Below are 16,981 nucleotides of genomic sequence, written 5' to 3' on the forward strand. Positions count from 1 at the left end.
AGTAAGGCCAGTGCCAGTACTCAAGGTTGTGGGGGACAAGTAGCAAAGTGCAAGTAGGGCAAAAGACTTCTTAAAAAGCAGTTTAAAGTGTTTTATAAAATACACTCCCGGCTGAGCCCAAGTTGTTCATGTGCCTACCTAGAGGCAGATGACCATCTTGAACCTCACCTTGAGTCTTGCTGTTCTCTGGATTTACCAGTATTACCTGCTGAAAAATACTGGTGACCTAAGAAAGAAATTATGGGTGCATGTATCCATATGATTTACAATACTTTTTAATTTCATTGAAAAATAAACGTGAAACACAGTGGAATTGTCAGACGTACTACCTACTTTCGGCATGCAAGGCTCTTCTTTCCACATTTCCCTTTGAACTGTGGATTTTTCTGAAAATCCATTATACACTGCAGCATGTTACTTTACCATCAATCATATTTTTTTGTCTGTGTTTAACATGGCAAAACTAAGCCTTAGCACATGAGATACCTAAAATACAATGGACAATACTACCCTCACTTTCAGGTATGATGGCAAGGCACAGGGTCAGACTGACTTGCATATAGCCATGTCTGAACTGGGGTGGCAGAATGGGCTAAAGAACGGTGATGGATTAAACCCAGATCTTTTGACTGGGTGTGATGCTTTTTGCATCTTGTATATTGATTCACCTTCGACAATGGATAAATAAAAACAAAATAGTACCAAAATTCCAAACGGGTTTTATGGAAGGCACGGGTTGTACAACTAATCTGTCAGCACTGGCGCTGCTTATTGAAGGAGCAGGAAAAAAGAATACCGGACTACTAGCTTGTTATATAGATTTGAAATCCGCATTTGACCGCGTGCCAAGAGACCGCTTGTGGAAAAAACTCAAAACATGGGGACTCCCGCAGAAATTAACGGATATTATAATAGCTTTATATAGCGGAACGTGGGCAAAAGTAAAGCTAGGTGATGGGAGACGAATATCCGAAGAATTAAAAACAAGAAATGGCCTCAAACAGGGCTGTGTGCTCTCGCCAAGCCTCTTCAACATATACCTGGCAGACTTAGAAAGCCATCTGCATAACGTAAACGGACACCCACCAAAATTAGCTAATGAATGCATCCAGTTCTTACAATATGCAGACGTCATTGTGGTCTTAAGTCATATACCGATAGGCCTCCAAAGAGTGATAACTAAATTAACTGAGTACTTTGACTTTGAAGGTCTGGAACTAAACAGCAAAAAAACGAAAGTGGTCAGATTGGCGGGCTCAGGCAGATGATCATTCAAATGGTATACAAAGGACAAACATATTGAAGAAACAACATCATATAAATACTTAGGAGTCACACTAAGCAAAAACATGTCCATTTTACACCAAACAAGAAACATCAATGCGAGAGCCCAATCACTGACTTTCGCGTACAGAACACTTAAAAGAAACTTAAATGCCCGTCCTATGAACATCTTCTGAAAGTTATGGCAGCCCAAGTATTACCATCTCTGTCCTATGGGCTAGCAATTTGGCACGGGAAAGAAATCGACATTCTGAACACACTCCAGACAAAAATATACAAATCGGTGTTCAACCTTTACAAAGGATCAGCTCCAGCACAAATAAGATTGGAATTTGGCCTGCAAAATCAAACCTACCAAAGGAAATCAGTCTTAGCAAAATGGTGCTGGAAGCTCAGATCAGCAGAACCAGGTTCACTAAATAACCTATGTTGGCTGGAAATCAAGAAACAGTATGATCAATGCGAACCAAACTCTTGGGGTGAGGATTTGCGAACAACCTTGGAAACCCTTAAAATAAAGGAAATATGGAACAGCCAACTGGAAGAAGCATCCTTTAAAAAGATCTGCAAATCAAACGCAAAAGCCCTTTCCCTGGTAGAAAATAAAAAGACCTTGGCCAAACTTCGACATGCATGGACTGTATTAAATTCATATGAACAATTAAAACCGCAACCTTATCTTGCGGCACATTTCCGTCTATCTTTAAAAACGAAATTTATGGCTTTTAGACTGGGCGACCACACTTCTAAAGATCTGATTCCATCTTGGAAAAACACACAACAAAAAACAAGATGTAGATTATGCGGATATCACACGGAAACCTTATGCCGCTTATTATGTACGTGCGAGTCAATAAAAGAGGAGAGAAGAACTTTGCTAAAATCAGTTCTAAATGCTCTTCAGATCCATACCTGCAGGCAGGCAATCACCAGCTGGATGGGTGCAGGCTCGAACATTTTAATATGCCGCGGGGTAAAATTTATGAAAAAAGTAGAGACTTTGCTTTCAAAGGCCGAATCAACTTAAGAGTGGGGACTGTAAAATAATGTTTTACTTTTTAAGAACCGAAAAAATAGAAATATATTTTAAGAGAATGAATTTTATCTTTTTAAAATTGTAAATTGTATATGTATACTTTATGGTTGTGACAAACCAAATAAAGTTAATCTTGACTGACTGACTGACTGATTTGCATATAGCCATGTCTGAACTGGGGTGGCAGAGTGGGCTAAAGAACGGTGATGGATTAAACCCAGATCTTTTGACTGGGTGTGAGTGTTTGATTGATTCAGATGCTTCTTCCATCACCACCCCCTTTTGTATCGCTTTTGGCCGCCATAAGTGTGGCAGGGTATGCTCAGACGTGAGTCCCGTGCTCACTTTGCCACTGGATTCAAGCAAGTTGTGCTGAAGATGGCTGGAATGCCAGAAACCGGTCCTCGGAGGCTTGTTTTCGGTCTAGGGAAGACAAGGCTTGGCAATTCGGGCTGGACTGTTTCCATGAGGCACAGGGTCAGACTGATTTGCATATAGCCATGTCTAAACTGGGGTGGCAGAGTGGGCTAAAGAACGGTGATGAATTAAACCCAGATCTTTTGACTGGGTGTGGGTGTTTGATTGATTCAGATGCTCCGTCCATCACCACCCCCTTTTGTATCGCTTTTGGCCGCCAAAAGTGTGGCAGGGTATGCTCAGACGTGAGTCCCTTGCTCACTTTGCCACTGGATTCAAGCAAGCCGGGCTGAAGAAGGCTGGAATGCCAGAAACCGGTCCACGGAAGCTTGTTTCCGGTCCAGGGAAGACATGGCTTGGCAGTTCGGGCTGGACTGTTCCCATGAGGCACAGGGTCAGACTGATTTGCATATAGCCATGTCTGAACTGGGGTGGCAGAGTGGGCTAAAGAACGGTGATGAATTAAACCCAGATCTTTTGACTGGGTGTGAGTGTTTGATTGATTCAGAAGCTCCGTCCATCACCACCCCCTTTTGTGTCGCTTTTGGCCGCCATAAGTGTGGCAGGGTATGCTCAGACGTGAGTACCTTTATCACTTTGCCACTGGATTCAAGCAAGCCAGGCTGAAGACAGCTGGAATGCCAGAAACCGGTCCTCGGAAGCTTGTTTCCGGTCCAGGGAAGACATGGCTTGGCAGTTCGGGCTGGACTGTTCCCATGAGGCACAGGGTCAGACTGATTTGCATATAGCCATGTCTGAACTGGGGTGGCAGAGTGGGCTAAAGAACGGTGATGAATTAAACCCAGATCTTTTGATTGGGTGTGAGTGTTTGATTGATTCAGATGCTCCGTCCATCACCACCCCCTTTTGTATCGCTTTTGGCCGCCATAAGTGTGGCAGGGTATGCTCAGACGTGAGTACCTTTCTCACTTTGCCACTGGATTCAAGCAAGCCGGGCTAAAGATGGCTGGAATGCCAGAAACCGGTCCTCGGAAGCTGGGCATGAGTCATGGACACAGTCTCAGTTTGGAGATGTGTAATACCTGTCACATACAACATGAGTACAGGGTTGCATGTCATGTACATCACAGTCACACCCATGGCAACAATCATGATGTACCCACATAGTCTGTGTGCATGTTGTGTCCCTGATGTTTGTGGTTCCATGTGCCCATTGTGAGACAGGTTCCCCAATGTGCCTTCTGCTTTCACATTCATGCTGTGTGTGTGTCTGAGAGACCTCCATGCATGGCCTGCAGGGATTACAGGGGCCATTGACTGTGGGAATCATTTTTGGTTGTGGGATGTCCATAATACGCCATGTTATTCCAGTGCACATGTGACAATACAGGGACTATGGCTATCTCCCTAACATGGAGTTGTGATGCCTGTGAAACATCAGTCCTCACTTGTCACTGTGTTGTGTGTTTTGAATGTGACAGCAGTCCATATGTACTGTTCCACAGCCCAAATATTTTTCCTTTGCACACCAAGAAACTTATGTACATGTGTCATTGATATGTGAGTTAATGGACACGAAGGTGACATATGTGTACATAAACAACAGCACACACCTCAGTTGCTTGTGTATTGCTATGATGTATCATGTGATGTTTTGCAAGGTGAGTGCCACATGGATAGCTGAAAATATAATGTTACTTTACCCATCTCTGTACTGCAGGGCGCCAGCAGTCAATAGACTGTTCCCTGACCTCAAGACCATGGTGGAACGCAACAGCATCTGATGTTACCGCTTCACCAGGAGGCTGATCGATGAGTTGGCGGAGCAGTTGGCGCAACATCTGGTACCAGGCCACACATACCCGACAGCACTGACACCAAAGGTGAAGGTGAGGGCAATCCTTCACTTCTTTGCCATCAGTACCTTTCAACACACTGTGGCTGGTGTTGGTGGTATGTCATAGACTATGTTCAGCCATGTGCTTCAAGATGTCTTGGAGAAGATGTTGAATCACCTAGAATCCTACATGATGTTTCCTAGACCGGGTGAACTCGCATAGATTAAGAATGCATTTTATGGACTGGGGAGGATGCCATACGTGATGGGCTCAATCGATGGCACAAATGTGGCTCTGATACCACCACGGGCACAGGAATAGACATACCGCAATTGGAAACATTTCCACTCTATCAATGCTCTGGTGGTATGTCTGGTGGACATGGTGATTACACATGTGTGTGTACATTTCCCTGGTTCAGCACACAATACGTACATCTTGAGGAGGAGTTGCATACTGTTGATGATGTCATGAATGCCAAACCAGCGTGCATGGCTTGTTGGTGTGTACTGTTCACCGTTGTGTGTGTCTTGTAATTTTGTCTCCTACCACCTTACAATCCTCATCTAATGTGTGGTTCTTTGTATGTAGGTGACTCTGGATAACCCAACATGCCGTGGTTGCTGACACCCCTGAGGAATCCTGTGACAGCATCCGAGATGTGCTACAATGAGGCACATGGCAGAACCAGGCGAGTCATTGAGCGTACCTTTGGGCTCCTGAAGAGCTGCTTCCACTGCCTGAACAAGACCGGAGGTGCCCTCCCATATATGCCTAATAAGGTGAGCAAAATCATCATCGTCTGCTGCATGCTCCACAACATGGCTGTGCGGAAGAAGGTCCTCTCATCCTGAATGACAACAACCAACATCCACCACCTGTGGAGGATCCTGGCCTGGGCCTCGAGGCCAGTGATGATCATGATGAGGGTGACGTCCGCACACAGCTCATCAACAACTTTTTCAGCTGAATGTGAGTTCACAGGGTTGTCATGTCAATGTCCTGAGTTAGCCTGTGATGTGTTTGTGCAGCTCAGTTGCTGATAGAGTTTGTCCTTGTGGTACCTGACTGGATGCGTGCAGTGATGTAGCCTGTCAGATAGTCTGTAGTCCACAATGGTGTTGTAATGCTGAATTGTTAATGTGTAGGTTTCTTGTGACATGTTTATTGCATTTCTATCCTGTTCTGGTGTGCTCCTGACTGTGTCTCAATTCTGTCCCTCCCAAGGTACTTTGGCAGTCGCTTGGTCAAGTCTGACACCGACAACCAGAATCCAATGCCAGGGTGGGACTTCTTGTATGCCATCATGGGATGTGCCTGACACCCCTGAAGCACCATTTGACGACACTTGGTGACCTTTTGCCCACTGTCAAATGGACTTGCCTTGATAGTGTTGTGTGATAAACTTGTTTCTGATTTGTAATGAACCTGTGCTTCACTTAGTTATGTGTGTCGCCTGCCTTCACACATCTGACTGACATTTGGTTACCGAACCTGTGGGTTTGTTAGCAGTGACTGTGAAAAGGTGTGGTGTCTGTGCATTCCACCGTATATCTTGCAAACATCTTTGTAGTCAATGTGTTACATGCCCATGGTGAGTATGTGTTGTGGTGCACTATTAGTGTGTCTCCCTCATAGGTATCACATCAACATGAGTCACATTACGGTAATGACATTGCTGTAGTAGTCGGCATGCACTGTGCACTTTGGAATTTCATCATCTCCATGACACATACCAAGTTTTAATCACAACATAGGCAAGTACAGTGTAATAGTGAGTTTATTTACATACATGTGTGGAGATAGTGCTGTACATGAGGTTTAGAATCCAAAGTTCACAGATGAGTCTGAAGTATTGGCAGATGAAATGTCCAGAGTGAAGTCCCCATTCATCTTCTACATTGGTACAACATGGACCCTCCATGTCATGTTGGGGAGTTGTGTCATGTGGAACAAGGTGAACACTTAGCACACAAAGACCAATATCCAAAACAGGTTCTGGGTTCCTGGGGGATTTGCTGGGACAACACTGGCTCACTTGTCCTTCTTTGGACGACCCCTCTTCTTCTTCTGGGGTGGATCCTCAGGTGCAGGTGGCAACCTTGCATTGGACTCTCCACCAGATTGAGCCTCCATCCCTTAGGCATTTGCTGATGTTGTTGCAAGGGATGTTGTGGGCACACAGGGAGGTGTGGACATATTGCTGCTGTTCTGGCAGAAACAAGTCAATATGTCACTTAGCACACCAGTAACTTTGTCCCACTTGGACTCCATGCATGCATGATGGCCAGCCTTATCCTGTTGGATGTCCTTGAGGACCCCCACTACCTGGCTGAATCCTCCAGGGGTAGATACGTAACAGTTGGGGGTCATCAGGCAGTCCAGGCCCCTCTGCAGACCGCGACCTCTGTCTAACACCACTCCCACCACCCCTAGACACATGGGTTGTACATGTGATGGCAGGAACAGTTGACCTTGGCCCCCCTTGGGTGTTGCTACTGGTGTCATTGTTCGTAACTTCCTGGGTGGCTGGTGTCCCTGTGCTGTTAGTACTTGGTGTCCTAGGTCTGGCACTGTTGGCAGTGGGGTTCGGTCTGTGGCCAGTTGTTGTTGGCGTGGCTGCAGGGTGTGCAGGTGTCTGTGATGGTGGGGCTGCCTGATGACTCACACCAGAGGTGCCAGGTTGATCTTCATCATCCGAAGAGGACAGAGCCAGATCCACACCCGAGAGCTGATCCTCCACTAGAGACTGGGCCAGGGACTCCTGTTCACTTGCTGCTGTATCCCCAGTAACACCTGTGTTTCAATGAGACAGACATTGTCAGTTATGTTACTACAGACATCAATAGTTAACCTTTGTATATTGCATCAGGGATGGAGGGAGAGGTACTGATACATTCACCTTGCAATGGGTAGTACTAACAATGAAGGAGGGGGCAATGTATCACTCATCCTGTGCAGCTATGGTATGTACATGATTTCATTCCTTAGTCAATTCCCTCCTACACGTCTACTGGAATGGGATGGTGCTTCCTGGATAGCTGCATCAGTGCACTGTAGCAGCATTTCATTTGAATCACCATAATTGCATATATGATGTGCCTCCACCTGGAGGTAGACTGGCTGCTTTCCCAGTACTGTCTAGAGGAGATATTGGCTCTAGGATGACATGGGGCTGCAACATGTTCACCAACAGTGATGGACTCTGGATCCATACACGCAACACCTTTGTTTGTAAATTCATACATCACAATGTTCCACATTTTTCCTTTGCTTTTTTGCGTTGTGTGTGATTTTGACTCACAGCCCTGGATCACAGACACACACTCTCAGTTTTTCATCTCTGGGCACTGCTGGTGAACCAGCCAGGTTACCTCCAGGAGGAAGCACAGCATAATTGCAACAATGGGGAGACAATGATGCTGCTACTACAGTACACTGATTTGGAAAGGCATCATATTACGCACCACGCATGTGTACATTTGTGAGCGCTTGGCAAATTAAACAAACGCACCAGGATTACGTGATTTGCACAGAAACAAAAGTAATGAGTCAACTTTAACGATATAAAAAAGCAGGAAAGCGTGCTTAAAAACAGTATTGCCAAATCGAACATAAATGTACATTTACGCGGTATGTAAAGATTATTCAGATTAATGAATTTAATTACTCTTAAAAAAAGTGCTCACCTACAAAGAAGTGGATACGAACACTCTCAATGGCTGCGACTGCAGAATAGGAAAAGTTCAAGAAGGTTGGCAGCTTATAAATGCTTTGCAGAAGGATGATTGGTTGAGCATGATGTAACAGGGTGTGAGAGCTGTGATTGGGCATGTTGTAATTGAGCATGCGCAAATAAAATGAAATAATTTAGGGGTACATAGCTAGACGGTGGGACGTACAGTGCGCATGCGTAACATTAACACGCATGCGCTACCACAAACATGCATGCGCAAAGTGAAGGCAACTCCTACGGGGTACATACATAGATGGAGTTCGGATGTCCCTGTGGTCTTGATGTGGCTTCAGGAGGGGGGCTTTGCAGCCCTCCTACATAAAATAATAATATATAATTAGCTATGCCCCGGGGGCTGGGGACCCTGGTGCCTGGAATTGGGCATGGGGTTTTATTAAAAAATAATTGAATACGTATACTCCGCTTATTGTCATCGTACCAGAATCACCCTTCCGATCACATGCTGAAGGCTAATTGGCTGTCAAGTGGTTGTCAACATTAGAAACTGGAAACTGTATGCAGCCGTTTTATGTCTCGGTACAAGGGAGGCTGAAGAAGCGTGTGAAATGTGTGTTTAAAATGTGAAAAGTGGGAGGCTAGACTCACCCTGATCCTCTAGGTCTCCTCAGGGGGTCCCACATTGTCTCCCAGGGCTCCTATTTTTTTTACTTTTTTGGGGAAAATCACGGGGTGCGCGTATGATCCGCTCATTCGATATTTAAAAAAAAAGACGTGGGCTGCTGCGTGTCTTTGGTAATTTGCATTCTTTCAACTGTTTAGAGGAGGTGCAGCAGTGCTGTATCCAGGATCCACCACTGAGTAAGAAAAGGTAACAATAACACTATTTACCTGCTAAGTGAATTTCTACCCATAGGATAACAGTGATGTACTTTTTAAGAAAGTTAAAGAAAAATATTAAAATAATAACCACAGATAATCTCTTGTCTTAATAATTATATTAAATATATATAAATACGTTTTTGAACATTGAAAAAATTGAGGAAGTCGCGCACACACCGCGTCTGATATGTATATGACGTCGCTCGCTACCGCACATCCGTCACGTCGCGTTATACGTGCATCTCGTGTATGTGCAAGGCATCATGCACAAGTCGCATAGCAACCGCGTGGGAAAAGGTGTACCCGTCGCACACCCTTTGCGGATCCTAGACAGCGACCCTAAAATGGCAAACACGTTTCGCGCAGTAAATGAGTAGGGTGTTCATAGGGTGCGCAACTGCAAACAAAGAAAAAAATAATAAAAATAATTTAAGTATATTATGAACAATACAAAATAATGAAAACAAATAATTTTTATGTAGAAAAATGTAATACAAAGATGAGTAATGTAATTTAAAAAATAACATCTAAAAATAAAAAGATTAAAAAAATGTAGTTAGAAAATATTTTAAAAACCAAAAAAAATATGTACAAATTAGCATTTCAAAAATCTTTGAAAATCAAAGAAAAAACCATAGGTTTCAGAAATGTTATAATTAGGAATTAGCATTTAAAAAACCTTTGAAATTCACTGAAAAAAACATAGGTTTCATGGGTGTTATAGTTAGCTGGACATTTCACCCGTATAAAACCATTGAAATTCCCCTATTATAGTTACTTGTACTAACTATAACTCGCGCCCCCGCAATCCACTGCTGATGATGTCACATATTACATCATTCATGACATGGTCAGTGACATCACTGATGACATCACTGATGACATCTAAAATTACATCACTGATGACATCACTGATGACATCATCCATGTGACAAGCTGATTTTCCTGATCATAGAGTAGCATAATATTTTAACACACATTATAAAATATGAAGTACCATATTTGAAACATTGACGCACCAGTACAAGTTTCTAAAAACCCACTCAGTGATTCCTAAATCTACACACACATCTAAACACTTACCTATAGATTCACTCATACATGCTAACAAAGATCAATAGAACACTATTAAATATACTTATATACCTACATCAACATTACACACCAGCACATATCCATTCCTTTATTCAGACATCCTACTCACGAATGCAAACAATTGATCATACTTACATTTACTTGGCTATTCACTTATACAAACACCACTTTATTTATTCATATAGAGAGTAACTCATACTTAGTGTGTTATAAAATCAGTATTACAAGTATACAGTTATCCATACAACACTCATACAATCACTGAGTATTATATATACTTATTTATATACAATAACTGTTACATACACTGCCTTTTATATTTTTAGTTTGTTGGACATATATCATTGAGAAATATATTTACTCATCACCACACCCATAAAAAGATTCACTCACCCAAACAACTGTTGCAACATACAGTCTTAACCTCATATACTTACTAAAACAACTATTTACACATCCTTCCACAGTCACACACGTCCCACCCAACCACACACACATTCATTCACTATCCCATACAAATACTCATTTAACTAGTTAATAACTAATGTAGACTTTCACATAGGTAGTAACCACCTAATGTAGTAGTTTACACAACAAGAGATAGAGTGATACAGGTATTCATTTAGTTTAATCACTAATACATATTTAAATAACGAACCAAACCACTATTTTCCATAGGAAATTCGCAACTTTCTATTCCCAATACCTTTGGCGCCAGTTGACAAATCTTTGCTACAATTTCAAAACACGTGGGGAACTCCGGTCCGCTCCTATCTTGAAAGTTTCGTGGTGATTCATCAAGCGGGGGCTGAGAACAAAGGGGAGTCCCAAAACATGCTTTCCCCATGCAATTTCCAATAGGAAACTTTAGACACAGCTACAGCCCGAACTGCTGAACGGAATTACACCAAATTTGGCAAAAAGGTAGTCTTTAGTTTAGAAAGATCCCTTTTTGTTAAATGTTTCGATATCTATGGCAGTGCAGGATCCGCGCACCCTCCCGATCACGAGCTGAATGCTAATTGGCTGTCCTCACTCCGAAGCAGGAAGTGTTGGCAGCCATCTTGTGCCTCGGTAGAACCGAGGCACAAGAAATAAGTCAAACAAAAATGAAAAAAGAAGAAAGGGGGCAGGGTAGAAACAATCTTACCCCCTAGGCCTGCTCAGGGGCACCCACAAGGACCCCCAGGGCCCAAAAAATGTTATAAAAAAAAATCGGCAATGATGTTAGCTATGGCAGGGTGGGAGCCTTGCGGCATTGCAGCTCCCGCCCTGCCATAGCAAACTCTGCTTTGGTATTCGGAAGAGAGAGCAGGAAACCTGCTCTCTCTTCCAAATACCAAATCTCTACCAAATACCCAAGCAGATTGCTTTTCCACACGGTGAGCTGCATCTTAGCAGCTCCCTATGTGGAAAAGCAATGCCGGCTCCCGCAGGACTCGACGAACCAGCAGGGCCTTGGGGATTGGGGAGCCCCCCACAGTCCTCAACAGAGAGGGCTAGCCCCGGGGTATGGGGTCCCCGGGCCATAAGTGGCCCGGGAGGGGGGCCACGCGGACCCCTCCCCATTTATAAAAAAAAGAGGAAAGGAAGGCCTTAGGGGATGGGATCCCCGGAACCAATTATGGCATCAGGAGGGGGGGTCACGTGGCCCCCTTTCAAAGTTATATAAAAAGGGGTCAGGCCCTTGGGGATGGGGTCCCCAGGGCCAAAATATTAGGAAAAGAAGAGGGCCACACAGCCCCCCTTCTTAAAAAACTAAATTTTAAAGAAGACCAACATCGCACCGGAGGCACCGCCGCCTCCCTGCAGCACTCTGCAAACGAGCCCTCTGGCAAGTAGGCAGATGGGGAACTAATTCCCCTTGAATACTGTGGGTCCCTGGGGGCCAACTAGGCCACCAGGAACCTCTAGTATGTGCCAGGAAGCTACGTTGTAGAGAGGTGTTCTGAGGCCATGCCCCTTTTTACACCTCTCGGCAACGCAGCTCTGTGGTGCTAAATGGAGGTACATGGTGGGCTAGTTGCACCCCACGGACTGTCAGGAGTTGTGAAGGGAGTGGGCGGGCCTGAGGTGACATATGTGCAAACACGCCCTGTGGCGCGTTTTAAGTTGGAAAATTAATTCCTCTTCAATCCTGAGGGTCCCTGGGGGCAAACAAATCCACCATGTACCTCCAGTAAGCGCCATGGTGCTGCATTGCGGAGTCTTGTAAAAAGGGGCGTGGCCTCTGAGCACCTCTCTGCAACCCAGCTCTCTGGTGCATACTGGAGGTACCTGGTGGGCTAGTTGGCCGCCAGGGACCCTCAGGATTGAAGAGGAATTAATTCCCAACTTAAAATGCGCCACAGAGCGTGTTTGCAGACATGTCATCTCAGGCCCGACCCCTTCCTTCACCATTGTGCAAACACACCTCCTGTCGAGTTGTAAGTTCAATACTAAGGGTCCCTAAGGGCCATCTAGCCCACCAGGAACTTCCAGTATGCGCCAGGGAGTTATGCTGCAGAGAGGTGTTCAGAGGACATGCCCCTTTTTAGACCTCTCTTTAACACAGCTCTGTGGCACACTGGAGGTATCTAGTGGGCTACTTTGACTCTAGGGACCCTCAGGATTTAAGGGGACTTAAACTCCCAACTTAAAATGGCCACAGGGCTTGTTTACACAGTGATGAAGAGAGGGGACAGAGCCTGAGGTGACATGAACAAACACGCCCTGTGGTGCATTTTAAGTTGGGGAAATAATTCCCCTTCAATCCTGAGGGCCCCTGGGGGCTAAGGCTTGACCCACCAGGTGCTTCCAGTAAGCGCCACTGCGCTGCATTGCAGAGAGGTGGTCCAGGCTGTGCCCCTTTTCACACCTCTCTGCAACACAGCTGTGTGGACCTTACTGGAGGTACCTAGTGGGCTAGTTGGAGCCTAGGGTTCCCTAATGATTCAAGGGGACTTAATCTCCCAACTTAAAACGGCCACAGGGCGTGTTTACACAGTGGTGAAGGGAGGGGGCGGGCCTGAGATTAGGTATGCAAACACGCCCTGTGGTGCGTTTTAAGTTGGGGAAATAATTCCCCTTCAATCCTGAGGGCCCCTGGAGGCCAACTAGCCCACCAGGTGCTTCCAGTAAGCGCCACTGCACTGCGTTGCGGAGAGGTGGTCCAGGACGTGCCCCTTTTTACAGCTCTCTTCAACGGCGCTTACTGTTGGTATCTGGTGGGCTAGTTGGACCCGAGGGACACTCAGGATTCAAGGGGACATTGTCCACCAATTTAAAAAGGCCACAGGGCGTATTTGCACATGTCAGCTCAGCCCCCCCTCCATTCACCAGTGTGCAAACGCACCCTGTTGGCCTGTTTTAAGAGAAAGTTTTAATCCCCCTGCCCTATTATGTACTAGGGTCTTACAGAGGAGACCATGGTAATCACAGGGGTACCCCAATGCATAGTGTTCCCTAGTGTATGTAGGTGTTTTAACTGTATTCTAAGTGTCTTTTAGCATAGCACTGGCTCTAGGACTGGTTAGTCAGAGTCAGTTACCACCAGTATCCATCTGAAAAAGTTGAGGGTACAGGATGATTTTGCAACAAGGCCTCTTTCTGCTCCTCTGTTTCTTCTTTCTGCACATCTTTCTTCTTCCCGCACTTTTCTTCGCCTTTGAGGACTTCTGTTGCTTCTTTCTGCATTTCTTTTTCTTCTTTCTGTGTGTTTCCCTTCTTTCTTCACATGTCCTACCTCTAAAGGCATAGTTAGACATTAGCATCTAAAAAACCTTCGAAATTACCTGAAAAAAAAATAGGTTTCAGGCATGTTATAGTTACAAATTAACATTTTAAAAAACATTGAAATTCACTGAAAAAAACATAGGTTTCAGGTACGTTATAATTAGGAATTAGCATTTAAAAAAACCTTAGAAATTCACTGAAAAAAACCATAGGTTTCAGGGGCGTTATAGTTAGTTGGACATTTCACTCATACAAAACCATTGAAATTCCCCTGTTATAGTTAGTGCAGCTAACTATAACTGGCGCGCCCGCAATGCACTGCTGATGACATCACATATTACATCACTCATGACATGGTCAGTGACATCACTCATTACATCCCTGATGACATCTCAAATGACATCACTGATGATGTCTTCAGAACAACAACATAAAGGTGTGTTTGGGATTGACTGCCAAATTTCAGTAAACCTATGACGAAGGTGCGGGGGATCCGAAAGGCGTCAGGTTGAGAGATGGTAATGCTGGTTTCCCCGCTAATAAAGATTCTGCTGAATCATTCGCTGAGGAGTGCATCCTAAATTTTGGACACAATGGAAGTATGTTTCATGGCAGCCCAGCCATGGTTGATTGTACTGCCCATTGAATTATTATGGGACCACAGGGACTTGAAATATGCAAACCCCATTGTGACACAGCTGTTTTGAAATTCAAACCAGGCATTTTCTCCACTGAAGGGCTATAAATATTGATTTAAATACACTGTGATTTGGCAGAACCCACAAAAGGGTAGAATTGATTCCTAGACACTACAAATCCCAGCATGCTTCAGAAATAATGCTCACCTGTGAGGTGCTGTGGAAGGAAATTATGTCATCAGAATAACAACAAAAAGGTGTGTTTGGGATTGACTGCCAAATTTCAGTAAACCTATGAGAAAGGAGCAGGGGCTCCGAAAGGCGTCAGGTTGTGTCATGAATCAGAACCCGCAATTCTGGTTTCCCCGCTAATAAAGATCAACCGCTGTGGAGTGCGTCCTCAATTTTGGACACAATGGAAGCAAATATCTATACACTGTAATTTGGCAGAACGCACAAAGAGGTAGAATTGATTCCTAGACACTACAAATCCCTGCATGCTTCACAAGTAATGCTCACTTGTGAGGTGCTGTGGAAGGAAATTATGTCATCAGAACAACAAAAAGGTGTGTTTGGGATTGACTGCCAAATTTTAGTAAACCTATGAGGAAGGAGCATGAAGGAGCTCCGAAAGGAGTCAGGTTGTGGGATGAATCAGAACTGGTAATGCTGGTTTCCCCGCTAATAAATATTTTGCTGAATCAACCACTGTGGAGTGTGTACTCAATTTTGGACACTAAAAAAATTGAAAAAATAAATGTTTTAATAACATGTTTTAATGTTTTCCAATAAATGGCATTTATTTGACCTGTTTATTTTTGGAAAAATATGTTAATTTTAAATAAACTATTAGAAAGTATGTTCTATCTTTGTTTGTAGAGTGGCTTCTTATTTACCCATACCTTTATGTACTAGGGTTTACCTCTGAAATTTGGAGATGATGTATGTTGTGTTTTGGTTGAACGTTTTATTCTTCCTTTTGGAGTAATATTTGTTTTTTTCCTGGGCAAGAAAAAGAAATACATGGCCTCATTTATGAATGGTGACGCATCGCTGCGTGAAAACAGCGATGCGTCACTCCTTGCAATACTAATGATGCGTCATATTTACAGTATGACGCATCATGGCGCAAGGATTACAGATACGTCAGTATTTCTGACGTATCTGTATGGCGCAAAGGTGCCGCATTGCAGGAGTGTGTCACAAAAGTGACGCAACTCCAGCAATGTGTCCTTTCACATGGGACAAGCCCCATGTGAAAGGGCCTGCGTCAGTCTTACGCCTGCTGTGAGGCAGGCGTAAGAAATTGGCGCATTTGTGTCCTAGAAGTGGCGCAGTGTAGTCTTATAGATCTCACTGCGACACTTCTATGACCCTTTCTTGCGTCAAAACGCCCCCCCATTGCATACATTATACCTGGCATAGGTATAATGTAGCGCAGGGGTTTACAAAGTGACGCATCTACCTAGATGCGTCACTTTGTAAATATGGTGCAACAAGGCACATTTTTTATGCTGCTGGTGCGTCACAAAAAGTGACGCACCGGCAGCGTAAAAGTGTCTCACAGCCTCATAAATGAGGCCCACATGTTTTGTGATTTGCTGTTAAATTGTATTGTCTAGTTCTATTTATGAAATATATTTCCCTTTAGTTATCCTGTTGGGATGTTCAGTAAATTTTCAGCACAATGCTTTTGGATGAGATTTATCTTTACTTTAAAAAGAACAATTATGTTATTAACATTTTGTGATGCTGTATACTTTGATCTATCATATCATGCACTATTCTCTTGTAATTGTTAAAAAATTATTTACCATATTTCTTATTCTCTGTGGAAAATAGAATGAATTGTTAGACACTTTTAACAAAATCTTCATTAACTAACTAATGTACTTACATTACGTTACAGTTTTTATTCCAATATTCAAATATTATTTAAGGATTCCTGGTCTTTATTTATCATTCTGTTTTAAATAATACTATAAATTAGTATTGTATTTAACCCTTTCCTTGCTGCCGTCGGCCATTGGCCGACGGCAGCACTACCTTCCCAGTGCTGCCGTCGGCCATTGGCCGATGCGGCCCGCCCGCGCAAGGAAACGCCCGCACCGCGGCGGAATTACCGCCGCGGTTAACGGGTTAAAACCTCTTCTGTTATTGGTGTAATTTTACTTTTATAGGTAGATGGCAACCTTCTTTCTTTTAGATGGTGTAGCTAAAATGTGTATGGTCACCTCATTAGTCAGCATACCACTGTGCACAAAATGGTGAATGCAGCTTTTGACAGTCCATTTGAGTGTTTACCATAATTAAAATTAAAATGCATGTTCATTATCTCTTTTTAGTAAATAATATTCTCAAAAGACCCATCTTGGTTAGGGATTGGCCATTTTACAGCATGTTTGAATTATATTTTCTTATT

General features: G+C 43.8%; 1 pseudogene; it reads right to left on the reverse strand.

The window, feature by feature from the left end:
- Nucleotides 1-6,570: 6,570 nt before the first annotated feature.
- LOC147689064 (uncharacterized) lies at nt 6,571-12,397 on the reverse strand (annotated as a pseudogene).
- Nucleotides 12,398-16,981: the final 4,584 nt, after the last annotated feature.

Source organism: Lissotriton vulgaris, chromosome 10 (genome assembly GCF_964263255.1).
Source record: "Lissotriton vulgaris chromosome 10, aLisVul1.2, whole genome shotgun sequence".
NCBI lineage: Eukaryota > Metazoa > Chordata > Amphibia > Caudata > Salamandridae > Lissotriton > Lissotriton vulgaris.